This window comes from Marmota monax, unplaced genomic scaffold (assembly GCF_021218885.2).
Source record: "Marmota monax isolate L192 unplaced genomic scaffold, Marmota_monax_Labrador192_F-V1.1 WCK01_AAM20220418_F8-fsc00274, whole genome shotgun sequence".
Taxonomy (NCBI): domain Eukaryota; kingdom Metazoa; phylum Chordata; class Mammalia; order Rodentia; family Sciuridae; genus Marmota; species Marmota monax.
In genome coordinates this window covers 727,286-742,284 of record NW_026694547.1, presented here as the reverse complement: position 1 = coordinate 742,284, position 14,999 = coordinate 727,286, and the positions used below count along the sequence as shown (strand labels likewise).

Genomic DNA, 14,999 nt, shown 5'->3' with positions numbered 1-14,999 from the left:
CCCATCCCATGAATGCTCTAGACTGGAAGGAGGAAGAACATGGTTTCACAGAAACCCCCTTCAACAGACTTTTGCTTACATCTCAACATGGGCATCCTAAGATACAAGGGAAGCCAAGAAATCAGCATTCTTTTTTCCAGACTCTCCAAGTAGTTAATGGCAAGAAAGAAGGGGCTAGGAATGGACATGAGGGAGCCAACTGCAGTTTTTACATAGTATTTTTATGTAGAAAATTAAAAGCATATTTCGCTGAGTGCACAGATTAAATGTAGTGACAACCAAAGTATGCAAGAATTGTGTTTTGCAGGCCCTGTAAAAAGCACTTGTGACATCTGACCATTAAAAGGAGTTAGGAGATGTACTTACAAACTATTCGGGCTCTGATCCCTACATTGCAGGGGTGCGACACTATAAATTGTATGTCTTTATACTGAGAAAAGATGAGAAGGTTGATGTCGAGTTTGCAGATCTCCGTCATAAACTCATTCACAGGCACTTTGTTGTATGGGACAGGGAAGGACCACTTTCAAGCTGTGTTTGGTTACGTGAAACCTAAGTCAGCCATCAAGTGATTACCAAAAAAAAAAAAAAAAATCATCAAAAAGCAAGATGTGTCGTACAACTGAAGGCAGCAAGCTGTTAAACAAAAAGCAAAGCTTGGAGGTCAGGAGATCTGAGGGTTCCATGGGACTCTGCCACACAAAACAGTTGTGTGCCCTTGAACACGTAATTAACAGGTTCGCAAAATCCTTCAGATCAGGGGGCATGTGGAAAAGATCGTTGAAGCACTTTGAGCATGAAATGACTATATTCTGTGATAGTTGGTATCTTCTGAAAATTAATAACTGCAAAGGTAACGAGTCCCATTAAACCTCTTACTGTGAGTTGACAGAAAGGAACACAGAGAGATCTGGAGGAAGGGGGATATGTTGAACCATTGGCTCTATGTCAGCTGTCGTTGCTGGTAGATGGTGCAGTCAACAGGGGAAATACAAGAGGTATAAACCTTGAGAACCACTGCTCCTTAGAAATCATTTGACTCTCTATGGTGCTATGATAATGTTGTGCTTTCCATCCTGAAATTTGGGCTAGTGCACCCCCAGCCCAGTGCACAGTATACTGGTGTTCCAATAAAACTCTATCAGTAGTACTTTTGCATAATTGGAGAGATAGCATAGCGATGCGATTTATGGAGTCCACATCCCAAGTCAACACCTGGAGTCCTTCTTGACTTCATTTTACAAATTAGAATATACCTTGGCAGTGGAATGAATCATCACAGTTGGGAGGCTGTTATAATAGGCAGTAAATGCTTTCAGTCCAGGAATCAGAGATCATACAAAGAACCCTACATTGATATCCCTGGAGAGTATTAAGTTTCAGGTTCAGATTCAAGTTTTGGCTGTCAGCATAGGCTGCGACAGAATTAGAGTTCTTGCTTCACCGTTCAGAGCTGTGTAACAGTCAGCAAGTTACTTCATCTCTCTCTCTCTGCCTTGGTATCTCTTGGTATCTCTTCTGTAAATGGAGGACAGCGATTACATCTTTCCCTTAACATGGTAGAATTTAAAACCGTTAGCCCAATGTCTGACCTTTAGGTAGCTATTATCAGAGAAGGACGTTTTCATTCCAGTGACTCAATGAATTTTCAACTGACTTTGTAAACTGTTAAGTACGTGTTAAACTATGGATGTCTTAATTCAGAGAAGAAAGTTTCTATATGCTGCAATGCACATAAGTTTGGGGCTAGTACACCCCCCAAAATGGGGTGTTGACTACAAAGTTTGGGGAGCCTTTGAATGGAATATGTTTCAGAAAATGCATGCTGTTTTGTGAGTGGTTTTTTGCCTAAATTGCTTCCTAGGGCAGAAGTATTCTGGGTACAAAGTACAGGACAAGAGGGATGTAATTTGGACAAGGCAGAAGCAGGAATGTATTATTGTATTTAGTTTAGACAATCCCTTTGGCAAAAACTGACCATTTAACTGGCAATGGCTACAGAGAGAGAGCTGGAGGGATTTTAAAACATTGCCTATTCCTGACTTCTTGCTGGAAGCCTCCTCAGGTTCCTTAACAGGTGCTGCTTCCAGTGCCTAAATATGGGGTGTCAAAAGGGACTCTTCAAATCCATGGGAGATAAGCTGGCTTGTTCATTAAATAATGTAGAGACAGCTAGCTGCCTAACCATTCAGAAAAACAAACTTAGAACCCATTTCAAGCCAAATTTTCCTTTATATAAATACCATAGGCAAATAAGGAGAGCCGTACCTTACAAAAAAGCAATGATTATCTTTCAGGTTAAAGGGTTACACTCCTAAGTGGAGTAAGAGCTCTTAAAAATGAATTAGGAAAAGGATACCCTGTTCCCGCCTCCTCCCCTTACCCCAATATGGTAATGGCCATAAACAAAACATTTTAAAAAGAAGAAAGACATAAGGCTAGTAACTGTGAAGACAATCCATAATCAGCCACTTCTCAGCTATCAAGTTGTCACATGTGAAAAGCAACATGATTTCCATGTTAGGAAATCACTGGGCAGATAACATGCAGTCACATACATGAACAGTGGCAGCGTACGTGCACAAAAGCATTCTGTAGAGCTTTGGAGCCACGCAGCTAATTTTTCAAAGTGTAATGCCCGCGACAGCTTCTCATATTTTATTCTTAGAAAATTATCAGTGGTGGGCATTGTGGCACATGCCATTAATCCCAGCGACTTGGAAGGATGAGGTGGGAGAATCACAAGTTTGAGACTAGCCTGGATCACGTAGAGAGACCCTGTCTCAGAATAAAAAATAAAGAGGGCTAGGGATGTCACTCAGTGATAGAGGACCTCTGGGTTCAATCCCCAGTGCCAAAAGAAAATGAAATTATCAGTGGTTTGCCTGAAGATTTTGATCAAGGATGCTCAATGCAGCATACTTTGGAATTTTAATATAGAAAGTTAAAGAGACATTTGTCATCAGAGACTGATTAATAAATTAAGATTTAGTCCATATAATGGAGTAGTATTAAACTTAAAAATAAACAATTCAATGACATAGAATGACACAAATGAAAACATTGCAAAACAGGAGCATAAGACATATTTATATCAAAATTCTGTCTTGGTATGTTAAATAACACAAAAACATGAAAGAATAGTCATGTGTGGTTAAATATCAGCCTCCTCCTAGAACCCCTTGACCATCAAGGTCACGAAAAACAGGGAATAACTAAGAAACTATCACAGACTCAAAACCCCTAAGAAGAAATGAAAATTAAATGCAGTGTGGTGCCCTGGTCTGGCTTCTGGAACAGAAAGAACATGTGGAAAAACTGATGAAATCAAAATCAACCCTGGAGAGTTCAGCTAATAGTCACATAGCAATGTCAGGTTCTCAGTTTTGACAAATCCACCACAGTAATATAAAGCGTGAGTGAGCTGTGGGGTGAAATCGGGAGGGGTGTGGGAGAATGCTCTATAAACTATCTTTGCAACTTTTATGAAAATCTAAAATCACTCCAAAATAAAGTTTACTAGAAATCTCGAGATGTTTCAGAAAGATGTGTCCACTTAAGGCCCGTGACTGGGGTGAAAGACTTAAAGAATTGCAGATTCTACCTGCACAATGTTAACAATGAGCATGCTTACTACTCTATATAGTAAAGGATAAAATGATTAAAAATAAAACACTCTTGCAGAAGTATGTTTGTAAACATGGTGTAATAAAGAAGCAAATTATAATATAGATGATCCTATTTTAATATATTTTAAAGTTCATTCTTTGTTTTTGCTTACTTTATATTCCAATTGTAGGATAAAAAAGATGGCTTGAAACATCCCTGAAGGTGACATTAGGGCAGGTGAAATTCCTTATATTTAACCATACTTAATATTCTTGCATATATTTGTGTTAAAGATACTAAACATGTCAAGGCTAGAATTTTGATATAGATATGTCTTATATTAGTCTAATATGAGTTGAATTCAGGGGTTTGTTTTCAGATCAAGTATTTTGACATTCACATACTAGTGTTGAAATCTTCGGTACAATAGGGCCATACTGATGATCATAAATCTAGTTGCTTAATTTTCGTGAAGATACTGACTTGGACTACCCAAACATTGATGAACATTTAAACCTATAAACTGATGAACTTTAGAATTGGGGGGTCACAAAGGATGAAAGATCCTCTTTGTTGGGTAATTTTTTCTGGTAAAATTAAATATTGTAAATGTTCTTTTACTTTAACTATAATCCAACATTTCTTGTCTCTTCTTAGATCAGTCTATCTAAGATTAGGGTAAAGCTAAACATCTTGATAGAATTAAAAGGAAAAAGAGGGGTTGTGACTCAGTGGTAAAGCACTTGCCTAGCATGTGTGAGGCACTGCGTTTGATTCTCAGCACCACATAGAAATAAATGAATAAAATAAAAGTCCATCAATGTCTAAAAAAATACTTTTTTTAAAAAAGAAAAAGATAGTTAAAAAAAAAGAATAATTTAGTAGGATGAAACCTTATTTTCTGCTGGGTTGGTAATTTATAATTCAATTTTCAGAGAGAATGGCAGCCAGCTAAATGAAAGAAAAGGTCAGTAAATCCAAACATTTCTATTGAAAAACTGAAAACAAAGTGTAAATGTCCACATTTTTCCTATATCATGCTTATCATATAATCACAGCACTACCATATTTAGGATAAATAGCCTAATATGTGCTGCAAATGTCACTGATATTTATTGTAATATTTTGGGGCATGCATCCTTCCAATGCAATCTTTTTATCTGCTTATCTTATCTAGAAATGAATTTGCTGGATGATTTCCAAGCTGTAATTTGGATTTGTAAAATGTAAATATTGCATTATAATTGAGTTCCCAGTAGCTTTTAAGCTCATGGAGATTAGGCATGGTCGATGCCAGGCAACTTCAGAAGGCCTGGAGAAACAACTGTTCACCCCACATTCCCACGGGCTTCCCACTCCCAAGGGCCATATTTTAAGATGTGTTTTTGTGAGTCTCAGAGACTTTATCAATTTTGAGGCCCTTGCTCACAGACACCAGGATTTATGCCCAGTGGGGGTTACCCATAATTCAGCTGGTGATTGTAAAATACAGTATGAAATGATGTAATTGGTGAGGATTTGAGGCTTCACAGGAGCCCCAAAGAGAGGGACTTTGGATACACAAAATACCCTTAATACCTCGATACACAAAATACCCTTCCCCAGGTGTATGCTCTATCAAATTGTGAGACATGAAAGATGGGCTGCCATTTTTCAGGTGATTGGGTGACCAGGGAGAAGGAGCAGTGGTCCATACAGAAGTAACTGAACTTGCAGAGGCCAGGGAGGAGATGGGAGAAGGTGTGGTGGATCTGAAGGAAGTGGACAGAGAACCCACTGGAACACAGAGAGTCAGAGGCAGTGGGTGAGAGCCGAAGCCAGAGTTGGGTGAGGTCAGCCCCATCATGAAGGATCTATGAAAGAGATTGGGTTTTATCCTCAAGGTGTGATGGTAAAAATCATATTCCCCCGAAACTCATGTTACAGTCGTAATACTTCAGTCCTTCAGAATGTGACTGTATTTAGAGATAGGGTCTTTAAAATGGGAATTCACTTAAAATGAGGTTACGAAGGTAGCCCTAATGGAATACCACTGATATCTTTATAAGAAGAGGAGATTAGGGCCCAGACACAGAGGGAAGACCATGTGAAAACAGAGGGGGAGGCTGGCTTGCTACTCACCAAGGAGAAAGGAATCAACCTGTTGATCTCAGATTCCAATCATCTAGAACTGTGAGAAAATGAATTTCTCTGTTTGCAGCTGCTTAATCTGTGGCGTTTTGTGGCGGTGGCCCTAACAAAGTCATACAGATGACAATGAAGAATCCTCAGAAATGGCAGAGCAGATGGAAGATGGTTAACTTTATCTTATTAAAAACCCACTCTGACTCACGGTGAGTCGAGGGAGATGAGTCTGGGACTGGGAGTTCAGAAGCCGTAGTAGGTTTGGTGGTTATAGCTGCAATGGAGGTCCGTATGGGCTGTGCTCAGCACAACTGTGGGGTCGCCCTCCACAGAGATGATAATACAAATCATGTATCCACAGGTTGCACAGCAAACACACTGCAAGCTTATAAGATAGAGCTAAAGACAGGTCAATGCATCAGAAAATAATGAATACATTTGAGAGAGATTTAGAAAATAGACTCAGCCGTGTTTGAAGATGGATTTTATGCTACTATTGAGGGAGAGGAAGGACAGACATGAAACATCTTCATGTGCTTGGGCCTCTGCGTTGAAGAAGGCATCTGCAAACAAACAGAAATCAAGAAGCAAGAATTGTATTGGAGATGGTGGTTTGATGTGTTTTTAACTTCCAGTGTGAGGAACCAAATGGAGCTGTCTACATGGAGATTTTATTAGGAAGTTGGGTAGATGAAGATATGGATTTTTTTTTGAGAGAGAGAGACTTTTTAATATTTATTTTTTAGTTTTCAGTGGACACAACATTTTATTTTATTTTATGTGGTGCTGAGAATCGAACCCAGTGCCCCGCGCATGCCAGGTGAGCACGCTACCGCTTGAGCCACATCTCCAGCCCAGATATGGATTTTTATATGAATTGTGATTTAAAGAACCCATAAAAAAATCCATGGTTTATTTTAAACCATGGGGCTGATAAATACAGAAGGAATCGTGTGTAAAATAAGAAAACAACACAAGAGAAATAAACCCTCTTGTCATCCAAACTCCGAAGTCAGAGGCGCTCTGTGCGAATGCATGAAAGCAAAATAAGAGAAGTGGTGTCACTCATTCGATTTTCCACCCACCCACTGATTTCATGCACGGGTACATATGAAATGCCCTGAGGCTTGGGGGTGCCCTAGATGCAGAGAGGCTACATGGAGTGATCTCTTGATTCACCCCTGTAAGTGCTAGGGGTCTACCATATGCCAGATACTACCACGATCAGTAAAGACAGTCCCATTGCTCCCTTTTCTCAGCACAATCCAGAGGCTTGAGCTGTTGAAGGCCCCTCAAAAATTGTATTTCTAAACGCAGCAAGGAAGAACAAGGCCATATCTTTGCCAACATCCCAGGGGAAATCAGAAAATCTTCCTCCAGACAGTTTCACATGTCTGTTTTGGTTAAGGGGCTGATTCTTTCAGAGACGGGGAAGCAGACTCCTACAAAATTCAGTCCATGAATTCCTTCACCCCATGCTTCCAGAATGTCCTTTCCCCACCCGCTCTCAGCAGGAATCTTTGGAATTATATTTTCTTCCCTCCCTCATTGTTCTGAGTGAGTGTCAAAGAAAAATATTTTCTCGGTTTTGAAAGGATCGTTTTTTTTTTTTTAACACACTTCTCTAACTTCTTAAATAGGGCATAATGGGCACAACCCATCCGTTCTTTACCGTATGAGTTACATCACTATCATAAGCATCCATGTTTGAACTAAGGGATCCCATGTCATTGTCCCATTGACCCGAGCTGTCAACGGTCAAGGACTGGTACACTCTTGCTTTATTTTCTTCCTGTTGCCCCTGAGCATCCTTTTCAGAACCATCGCTCCTATAAAGCCTATAAAGAAAAGAAAAAGATGGACAAGCAAAGAATACTCTAGAATGTCTACAGTGTGTGTAAAGTAAGAGAAAATGAATTCTAAGTAAGGGGCTTTGCACAAAATCGTGGTCATGACCCACAATTTTAGATCAACACGGGTGCTTTCATTTTCTTATTCCATACTTTTGCAAATGAGGGAAGTTACTATCTAAGCTGGAGTCCAGACAATGCTAGTTAGCACTTACTCCCTGGATACCTTTTAATTCACTGACTGACATGCCTGTGCACTGGTTATCTGGTTATTGGGGAAGATGGGTTAGACAATGTGATTTGAACAGGGGAGGCGGGGCAGAAAGGATCCCATTGGAACTTGTGTCTGGCTTGGTCACACTTGAGAGATACCCCTTTGGCATCACCTGAGAACGGCAGGACGGACAACAGGCAAGGAGGCTTCATTCTTGCTTGAGCTCAAAGTATGCTAACTTGAGCAGCCTGGAGACATTGGACAACATGAAATAAGTAGAAATATATTCAGATCCTTCTGGGAACCTGGGATAAGGTTGTCTTGCTTAAAAAAAAAAAGAAAAGAAAAGGAAAAAAAAAAAGCTGAAAACAGTGGCTCACGCCTGTAATCCCAGCATCTCAGGAGACTGAGGCAGGAGGATCATGAGTTCAAAGCCAGCCTCGGCACCAGGGAGGCCCTAAGCAACTCAGTGAGACCCTGTCTCTAAATAAAATACAAAATAGGTCTGGGGATGTGGCTCAGGGGTCCAGTGCCCTTGAGTTCAATCCCCGGTATACCCCTCTGCTACCAGAAAAAAAACTTTTTATTGATATTTGACTTACGATGGCAGTTTTTTCAGCTTAGTAAGATCATCAAGAGAAAAAAGAGAGAGAGTTGTAAAATCCAGTTTGGAAGCAATGGGGAAAACCGTGACTAGTCATCCAGCCATGTTCTTGTGATACTATAGTGACACTGAAGAAAACAGACACGAACAGGGAAAAAAAATTTTTTTTTTGAGATAATTTCTCTTAACTTTGGGTCAGATTTAATTCAAAAGTATTCCAAGGGACTGTTTTTCAAGTCTTTTATTTATCATCCTTGTTTAATACACTATTAATTCAAAAGAGAAAGCAGCCAGGAAGCCTTTGACTATGGATAAGTGAGAGAGATGGCGAAATCTTCTCCAGTCTTATAGGGAAAAGAAAAATCCACAAGTTGAAATTTTAGGAGACATACTTTACACAGATGGATGTGTCACCAACCTGTTCCTCAGTGTTCATCCTGGTTTTAACACCATAAGCAGCCTGAAACTCAGCCAGGTGACTTTTTGGGTGTATTGAGATTCTGCATCCAGTTCTTACAAACCAGGGAGGGCAAAGCTGACTGTCAAAAGCCTTCCATCTTCCCTAATATAATGTGCCACACATCTTCCAGGAAGAACTGTGAAACGTAGATTCTGATTCAGAAAGTCTGGGGTGAGGCCTGAGACTTCAAATTTCCAAATGAAGCTGACATAGTCACCCCTTTCAGCAAGTTGACTCTTGTATTTATTTTTTTGGTACCAAGGATTGAACTCAAGAGCACTTAACCACTGAGCCACATCCCCAGCCCTTGTTATTTTTTTACTTTTGAGATAGGGTCTCACTAAATTGCTGAGGCTGCCTTTGAACTTTCAATCCTCCTGCCTCAGCCTCCCGAGCGGCTGGGATTACAAGCATGCACCATCATGTCCAGTTAAGCTGACTGTTCTATAACATGCCCTAGATATAGACAGCTCCCATTGTCTCTTCTCATTCAGAATGGCAGGAGAAAACCATCACTTACAGAAGCAAAGGTTTTTGTGTGTGTGTGTGTGTGTAGGATGTAGGTTTAATTCTAGGCTGCCTGCATTTCATGTGTGAGCCTTATGGATAAACACCAATTTAAAATAAAGAAAGACAGGGGAATACATGCATAATCCCTGTTATCTGTCACGGTTGTAAAATGCCATGTTGGAAAATACTGAATTTGCTCAGGAGTCCATAGTTACTGGCTAATTTTCCAAACTAAGCTTCTCACTTCTAATATGCTTTGTTGAAACACTTGGAAATTGTATTATGTCATTTCTTGGAAAGAGAGCGTTGAGTTGGGATTCAAAAGACTTGAGATAAAGTCCCAACTCTGTTATTGCTGTGTGACTTTGAGCTACATGCTTCACCCTTCTGAGGCTTAGCTGTGAGGTGAATAGGATTGATTAGATGCCCCCTGGGAACTCTTTCTGCTTTAATGTACCTTGTGCTGCGTGACATATGGGAACAGAATTTCTGGCCAGTGATCAGGAAGTTTTTTCACTGGGGTGTGGGGTTAGTCATCAGGGTTAGTACTCACAGTTTCACAGCAGTGAGAACAGAGATGTAAATATGTGATGGTTCAAGGCTGTGGCTTGGAAGTCAGATAGAAGTGGGTTCAAATCCTGCCTCCTTGTGTTATAGGAGCCATGGGGTATTACCAAAAAAAAAAAATGATTTATTATGTCTGAGTTTAATCATGTTCAATCATCTGTCAAGTCTGATCTTTAAAGTGGGTAAGAAAATAGAGCAGCCTCATTAGAATATTACCAGCACAGTGACCAAGCATTCTGGTTCGCCTAGGACCAAGTTGTATCTTAGGAAGTGGCACTGGACAAATGCATGGATATTGATTTATTTAATTTTGAGACAGGCTCTCACTGGGTTGCTTAGGGCCTTGATAAATTGCTGAGATGGGCTTTAGACTTGCAATTCTCCAGCCTCAGCTTCCCAAGCCACTGGGGTTACAGGTGTGCACCATTATGCCCAGCTTCCTGCCCTACCATCCAAACAGCAGAGAATCGTTCAAATTCCTTTCTTAGGGCCCTTTCTACCCTGCAACCAGTTCTGCTCTGTGAGCTCTTCTTTTCCTTTTCACTCTCAGCCTGCCTGGGCCCCCTTCTCCTACCAGCTCTGGGTTTCAATCAACCATTCACAAAGCTCAAACTGAAAATGGCTGTCTACCCTAAATTGAAGAGTGCCACCTTCAATAAGCTGTCCCTTCAACAAGTGTTTGCTATTGTTGAGAGCCTCAGCCAAGGGGCCCCAGCAAACTTCCAGCTGCCAGCTGATGATTGGCCCATAGCGGCCCCAGCAAACTTCCAGCTGCCAGCTGATTGGCTCCTCTGTGGTGATGCTCATTGGGCTGTTTCCCAGCCCTTTCAGACCATGGAGCTGCTCATTGGGAGACTTCTTTTGGCTCCGCCCAGGTGACCCAGCCAATGGGCCTCAAGAGCAGGAGTAGTGGAGGGGGGTTGAGAGGCTTGTGGGAAGCCCGTGGTGGCAGTTGGGCTCTGAGGGAATTCCTGAAGCGCTCCTGTGGTGCAGTGTGTGTGTTCTAAAAATAAAGTTCGTTTCTGCTTGATAAGTGGCTTGTGAATTGTGCCCAGCCAGACTGCGCATTTGTGATTATTAATAGTCTATCAATATAGCGAGTTCAGGGTGAATTTGTATTCAACCACAGTAAGAGGTTTAGTCTCACTAAGTAAGATCCAAAATTGCCTTTCAATGCTTGATATCATTTTTTTTAAGAGCATACGGTTATCTTTCCTTAAAAAGAGAAAAGACTATGTAAATGTGACATATCAAGCTGGCCGCCCTCTGCAAAACGGAGTTTTGATTCAAAGGACAACACGACCTCTCAATGACAGGCCCGGATTGGGGACGCTGATGTGGCTGCAGGCAGACAATGGCTCATCAGTTCTGGTGGATGAAGCTCCACTAGGGATGTGTGTGCAGCTGCCTTTCCTATCCCCGATGTCATCTGCGGAGGCCATGCTGACATCCTGCTTGCCCATCAGAACATTCCGGAGCTCATCCTTGTCAGGTCGCATGTAGATATGTCTCCTAGGATTAGCCCAAGGCCGGTCTCTCCCCATTGTCTCGGGGATTTGGGGATTATCCTGCCTGAATGTCTCCTGTACACCACTCGGCACAGACAATTGAAGATAACTCAGGAACCGGATTCCCTTCTAAGGGCCCCTCCAGCCTGCAGCCAGCTCTGCTCCATGAGACCGCCTGGGCTACACACTCCTTCCTTCGGGGCCCTGGGTTTCAATCAACCATTCACAAAGTTCATGATTTTGATTGCAAATTTGCCAGTCACACCCAGTTCCTCATGCTCTTCCCCGTCTTTAATTAACCCTTCGTGTTCCTCCTTGTCCATAATTTCTCCTGTGATTTCCACGCTAACACTCATTGCTTTATCAACTGAAATTTCTTCAACTTGATTCCAGATTAAGCGTGACCCTGGTTTGTCCACAACTATTTGCATTTAAACCTATTGTCTTTGGTTAGTAGTTATATTCTAAGAAATGCGGGGAGAGAGAGAGAGAGAGAGAGAGAGAGAGAGAGAGAGAGAGAGAGAGAGAGAGAGAGAGAGAGAGAGAGAGAGAGAGAGAGAGAGAGAGAGAGAGAGAGAGAGAGAGAGAGAGAGAGAGAGAGAGAGAGAGAGAGAGAGAGAGAGAGAGAGAGAGAGAAAGAAAGAAAGAAAGAAAGAAAGAAAGAAAGAAAGAAAGAAAGAAAGAAAAAAAGAAAGAAAGAAAGAAAAGCTGCGGACTCATTCTATTTAGAGCCAACTTCAAATACAGGAAAGTCAATCCTGCCAGAGAGTGAAACATTCTTAAGAGCAATCTGCTCTAGGTAGGATTTTTTTTTTAAATACATGACAGAGGAGTGCATTACAAATCTTATTTCACTTATAAACCACAATTTTTCATATCTCTGTTTGTATATAAAGTAGGTTGATACCCAATTCGTGTCTTCATACATGTACTTTGGATAATGATGTCCATCTCATTCCACCATCCTTACTAATCCCCTGCCCCCTCCCTTTCCCTCCCTATCCCTCTTCCCTATCTAGCATTCTAGGTAGGGTTTGAAGAGGAAATTCATCAAGAGCAATGCAGGCAGGAGTCTACCATCCTGAGGAACAGGTGCTCTTGGGCTGGACTTCATTGCTCTAGGGACATGATGTCCAAAACACAAGCTTGGACTTAATTGTGAGTTGTACTTAAGGAAAAGAAATAGGAAAAAATATATATATCAAGAGGCTTATCACCATGCACATGGGTCACCAGAGTAAATATCCAATATTCTACGTTAGTAGAACCTGTGGGGAACAAGGCTGGGAAAGAAGTAGACAGCTTCCACGGCCCTGTGGAAGGTTCTGGACTTGGAGATAAACCCCAATGGAATTATGGTGTGTCTGAGGAAAGCGGATTGGAAGTATCTTAGCTGGAAAGAACAGTCTAGCTTCTGAAAGTGTTCCCATGAATGTTCCCCACCAGGTATAGAAACCCAGAGATTCCAAATTGTTTCGAAGCTGATTCTAGATTTTTCTGCAGAAAGCCTGGTATCTAAAAAGTAATGCCCATATGTCTGAAATTCTTTAATAATAATGAAGTGTGGGATGCTGTAGCACTTTGGGGCATGAGGTAGCATATTTAAAGTTAAAATGCATAAACACTCTTTCTCCTGGAATGAAAAAAATTCCAAAAATTTGGGTAAGACCCCCCAACGAAGCTAAAAATGAATCAGGCAACCACTGTCTTTTTTTTTTTTTCAGATTTCAAGAGAAAAACACATAATGGCAACCTGCAGCAGAAATGCTTGCTTTTACTGAGCTGGAGGACAACTCCAATCTCGAGAGCCAGAAGGAAAAGGATAGAAGCACTTAGAGGTTCCTGACTTCACAGCTCTGTTTGGGCATACCCTTGATAATCAAATATGAACCCGGGAAGTGAATTTCCTTTTACTCCATCAAAGCATGAGATAAGAAGTTAAGGCTTAAGATTGAAGGTCAGTGAAAATTATTGGTGCTCTCTTTTTTAGTTATCGTAAAAATGAAAAGAGGATTTCTCACATCTATATATATGTTGTTCTTATATCTGGAACACTTTTACATTTGGGTTGGATGTGGAGTTAGTTGGAATCGGGTAGTTTCTATCATCCTTTCTTAATGCTTCAAAAGTGATTCATTTGGTGGCTCTTTCTTATTTCATTGAACTCCTAATCATGCCACAATACTGTATTAAAGAATATCCATGGATTTCTACTTGCCCGAGAGATACATTTTCTGATCTTTACATGAAAGACTTTCATAATCTCACACCATCTTTTTTTTTTTTTTTTAGCCTTATGTTTTTATTGTCCAGAAGCAACAGATTCTGGACACATTCTGCTTCTCTGCCTACTGTCCATTGATCTGCCCCACTGTGTCTATACCACCTTCTTCATAAAACTTTCCAAACATGGGAGCTTCAGGCAGAGCCAATCGCTCTCTGCTGCTCCCAGAATCCTCTGCTCCCAGCATTGGCTCATCATGGATTCCACCCTTCCCTGTAAGTCATGTATGTAACTCTCTTGCTACTTTGGCTGTGAGAACTATGAGGTCAGAGACTGTGACTCTTCCTTTTTGTACAAACTGGTATTTGTGTGTGTGTGCATGTGTGAATTGAAAAGTTCATTATTTTTTTCTTTTTATTTGTTCTTTTTAGATGTACATGACAGTAGAATGTATTTTGACATATTATACATATATGGAGTATAACTTACATATGAACATAGGAAAGTTTTGTCCAATTCCTTCTACTGTCTTTCTTCTTCCCATCCCAACTCCCTTCTCTATCTTCCCCTTTCTCTAATCCAATGAGCTTTTATTCTTTGCTCTCCCACTTATTGTGTGTTAGCATCCACATATCAAAGAGAGCATTTGACCTTTGGTTTTTTTGGAACTGGCTTATTTCACTTAGCATGATAGTCCCCAGTTCCATCCATTTACCAGCAAATGCCATAATTTCATTCTTCTTTATGGCTGAGTAATATTTCATTGTGTGTATATACCATGTTTTCTTTATCTATTCATCTGTTGAAGGACATTGTGTGTATATACCATGTTTTCTTTATCTATTCATCTGTTGAAGGACACCTAGGCTTGTTCCATAGCTTAGCTATTGGGAATTGAGATTCTATAAACATTGATGTGGCTGTGTCACTGTGGTATGCTGTTTTTAAGTCCTTTGGGTATAAAGTGAGGAGTGGGATAACTGGGTCAAATGATGGTTCCATTCCAATTTTTCTGAGGAATCTCCATCCTGCTTTCTAGATTGACTGCACCAATTTGAAGTCCCACCAGCAATGTGTATCTTTTCCCTCACATCCTCACCAACATTTATTATCACTTGCCTTCTTGATAATTGCCATTCTTACTAGAGTGAGGTGAAATCTCAGGGTGGTTTTAATTGGATTTCTCTAATTGCTAGAGATGTTGAACTTTTTTTTTCCTTTTTTATGGTACCAGGGATTGAACTCACTGGCACTTGACCCCAAGCCACATCCCCAGCCCTATTTTGTATTTTTATTTAGAAACAGGGTCTCACTGAGTTGCTTAGTGCC

At 40.8% G+C, this 14,999-nt stretch overlaps 1 long non-coding RNA gene across 1 annotated transcript in view; it reads left to right on the top strand.

Annotated features, from left to right (window-relative positions):
• Positions 1 to 14,438, top strand: part of LOC124076681 (uncharacterized) — a 62,774-nt gene extending 48,336 nt beyond the window's left edge. Inside the window, exon 3 of the long non-coding RNA XR_006846416.2 lies at positions 13,171 to 14,438. This is a non-coding gene — a long non-coding RNA (uncharacterized LOC124076681). The remainder of the gene's footprint in view (positions 1 to 13,170) is intronic.
• Positions 14,439 to 14,999: the final 561 nt, after the last annotated feature.